The sequence below is a fragment of the Aptenodytes forsteri genome, unplaced genomic scaffold (assembly GCF_000699145.1).
Source record: "Aptenodytes forsteri isolate BGI_AS27 unplaced genomic scaffold, ASM69914v1 Scaffold707, whole genome shotgun sequence".
In the NCBI taxonomy this organism is placed as follows: domain Eukaryota; kingdom Metazoa; phylum Chordata; class Aves; order Sphenisciformes; family Spheniscidae; genus Aptenodytes; species Aptenodytes forsteri.
Window position 1 is genome coordinate 539,644 of NW_008795363.1, and position 3,906 is coordinate 543,549.

General features: G+C 49.8%; 1 protein-coding gene across 1 annotated transcript in view; it reads right to left on the reverse strand.

Annotated features, from left to right (window-relative positions):
* Window positions 1-3,906, reverse strand: part of DNAH9 (dynein axonemal heavy chain 9) — a 214,927-nt gene that overhangs the window by 149,334 nt on the left and 61,687 nt on the right. The window lies entirely within an intron of this gene.

The window sequence follows — 3,906 nt, forward strand, 5'->3', positions numbered from 1 at the left end:
GACATGGTTTGTGGTGGACTTGGCAGGGTTAGGTTAAGGGGCGGACTTGATGGTCTTAAAGGGCTTTTTCAACCTAAATGATTCTATGATTCTATGACCGTGCCCGTTTGGCTCTGCTGTGTTTCTGCACTACCATATTGCCCCGGAAGCATCTGCTTTCTTGTCTTTCCCCATTATATCTTTCTATGCATGGAGATTTTGGAGTATCTGAATTTTTTCAAGAGCTGGGGTGACAGTTTTACTTTAGATGCTGGGTCAGGACTTGCAAAATGTGCTTAGTCCCCTCCCCTGCCCAAGGCCCCCGGAAGAAAACCGGCCAAGTCATTCCGCCTGAACGTCTTCCCATGCAGACAACAGGGACTACAGCCTTCTGCCCTGGGGAGAAGTGGGTGGGGGAAGGAGGGGAAATGTGCTGTTGAAAAGATGCCTGTGAAATACCAGATGCATAATTCAGCCAGTTTTAACAGCACAGTTTCGTCCTGGGGCATCTGCAGGTCTCTCCTCCCCATAGCCATTCAATGTACTTTCCCAGGCCAGAAGCCCAGGTGGGACCGCTAACGCATTGCCCATAGACGGCTAAGCCTCCATCAGAAAACCCAAGTTTGAAGCTGAACTGAACCGAGTGTCCTCTGTAAAGTCTCCTGAACCACCATCCATCAAAAGACGAGAGGATTTGAAAAACATGTTATTAGCATCCACGATTTTGCAGTCTCGTGCTATTCAGAAAGGCAGAATAACTGTAATTCTCCATTCTCCTGTTGTTATAACTCCTCGGTGCCGGCAGCAGAGTAGCCTGCAGTGGAGGGGGACGTGCATCACTGCTAAAAGCTTTCTCACAAGGGTGCCCTTACCCCTGCGCAGGCAAACTGCCTGCGGCTGCATTGTGATGGGCTGCCTGCCCTCCCTAACCGAGCAGTTAAGTGGAGCCGCTCCAGCCCCGGCTCTATTGCCAGAACGGTGTCGAAGTCAAACTGCTTCCTTAATAAAACCCCATATGGATTTCCGCTAATTTCAGAGCCTGGAAATGGCAGATCTATAATCTGTTTTTATACAGGGGCCCCGCTACCCACCACCAAGCGCAGCGTAGCAGGAAGCCTTCCAGACTGTTTCTCCTGACATTTCGGCAGCAAAAGGTCAGCACGAAGGGCACCTTCAATGGAGAGCAATAAACAGATTTTATATTGGATCATTTTTCATCAGGCTTCCCCTCGCTCGGACTGCTGTATCCTTGCACTCTCAGCTCTGACATTTACAGAGCATCATAAGCAGCAATGCACAGTCCAGCCTCAAAGTCAAACCTCCCAGAGGGATGCTGTGCCCACACAGCACAGCTCCTCCTGCAACCCGCACAACAGCCCAGCAAGAGCGTGCTGCACCAAGGCCACCACTCTCTGGGGAGCCAGGCAGACAGCAGGCAGCAAAGCCTGCGATGCCAGGGACTGACTCTGCTGTGGTGCAGGGAACGCAGTGTCCATCTGCCACGCGACCACACTCCAGCCGTCTTGCTCGAGGAGCTATAAGCTCCTATAAGTAGACAGCAGCTTGTACCGCTGAAGCAAGGACAAGCAGTGCTTCCCAGGTTTTGGTGTGTTGCTTTTTTTTAAGTCACCCTGCACTGACAACATTAAGGCTGAGTGTTTCCCAGCTGGCACATAGGAAATGGAGGGTTAAGTCCTCCACAAGGACCAAGAAAGCTGGTCTTGCACAGGTCATTCAATGGCCACAAGGCATGATGGCACCAAGTGAGCACCAAGCTGAGCTTGACCTGTGTTATCACTTCCTGAAACATGTGCTCCTTGGCATGAAGCAAATGTGAAGAGTCCAGCAGATGTTGTTGGTCTAGCATTGAGGCACCTGGAAAAAACAGGAAGAGACCCCAGTGAGCACCTGAGCAGCCTCTGAGAACGGCAGTGCCTCCACCTGAGCTGGGGAAGGATCTCCAGTGACAGGTGCATGAAGAGACCTCCCACATAATCCAGACAACACAGAGCTTGACACAAGCCCACTAGAGACCAGATATGGATCTCTGAGCCCTCGACAGCAGTGTCCTGTCACTGGGCAGACCCACACATCAAGACGACATGCTTTAGACCTGGGGACGAGGTATTGTCTGAGCAGGAGATGCAACCACACGACAGGTTCCCAGCAGGGATTGGGCAGAACCAGAGTGAGCAGCTCCAGCAGATGCCAAAAGTACTTCCACCAGCAGGCTTTGCAGCTACTCACATTGCTCCCTGTGCCATTTGCTGAAAACCTGGTACTCAAAATCTAGGTCTTCAGGTGCCACACGTGCTCTTAGACCCCTCTACAAGTGCCTCAAGTTTCTCCTGCCTGCCTCTGAACCAGTCACATTAAAAATGTCCAGCCTCCACAGCCATCAATCTGGAAACAATAATGCCAACAGAGGGTGGAAAGCCATCCTGCAAGCACAGGCACGAAACCATGGAACGGAGCCAAGGGTGGTCCCAATATTGGCAGTGTTGGCAGCAGGGCTCTGACACACAGCCCGCTGTCTTCTTGTCCATTATTACTGTTAACAGTTGGAAGTTGTAAAACAGCAACAGCTTTTCCAATTACTTGGAAATCAAGAGACAGCCCTGCTGTGCCGAGCTGAGCCATGCAGCCAGGAAAGAGGGCAGAACAGGGCATGGGGGCGAAAGGAAATGCCCATTTCTCCTCTCCTGTGCACAAGACATTGGGGAGAGAAAGAGAACAGGGAGGTCAGAGGCAGCAGCACAACCCTGCTTCCCCCAGGCAAGTCCGGAGAAGATCCTTCCCAAGATCCCTGTTGTTAGCATGCTACAGCTCCCACCAAAGCAGCTGTGTTGCAGTCCAGCTGGAAATGTCTGTGCTTCTCCCATGTTTTAAGGACCAGGACCTGAAAGGGAGCTGAAAATGTGCAGTATCAAATGCTGACCTTGAGAAAACTGTCTTATAATAATATCACCATGCAAGAGATCACACCCACCTTGTCTAATGCAAGCTGATGGATTCAGAGGCTGACAGCTGCAATTAATCCACAGGATAGATGTACTGTGGGAAACAGCATGGAGAGTAGTGCCCTGTCTTCCTCTGCTTCTCGGACATGAGCGTACTTTGAATGTCAGAGACACCACTAGTGAACCACAGCCCGATTAATCCACCTGGCCCAAGAAGATCTTGGTCTCTAGACTGTGCCCTCCAGCACTACAGTCTTGGGTGTGGACATCCATCCACCAACAGCTTGACTGAGCCCAGCAGCTCGTGCCAGAGACCACCCAACAGCTGGCTGCCCAGAGGGGAGTTCAAGCTGAGTGCCTACAACCCTCAACCTCAACCTCGTCAGCATGCTCCCAGCAAAGAGTATTTCAAAGAACAGAGCCACTGCCTACTTCCACTTAAGTGGAAGCACATAATCCCCAAAGCCCATCCCCTGCCTTGCTGACCACCCCTTTTTCTTATGTACTTCTATCAGAAATTGAGGACAGCTAATTCTTGACATCCACCTATCCAAAGTCAGAGGTGACAAAGCACCGGATGGTTTGTGTTACATAGTGCAACGTCTACCTGTGCAGTCAGATGGCTGAAAGACTGCTCCACTGATATATTCATCTGCTAAGTCAGTCTTAATTTGATCACATTATGCACATCCACAGGCCTCTATAAATTAACCTAAAGTTTCTCCCCAGTGAAATGTGTCTGCATAAGCAAACATCCCTCCGCCTTGACCCTTCAGCCGTTCTCCTCTGGTGTTACACCCTGGATAATGAGATCTTTTGCAAAAGGAATTTTTGCATGCCAGTTTCTAGTTTATTATCACCTATATGAGAGACCCAGGAAAACAGCATTACTGATATAGCACTATGTTTTGGGAAGTAGAAAAAAAGAAAAAAAGAAAAAAGAAAAAAGAAAAAAGAAAAAAGAAAA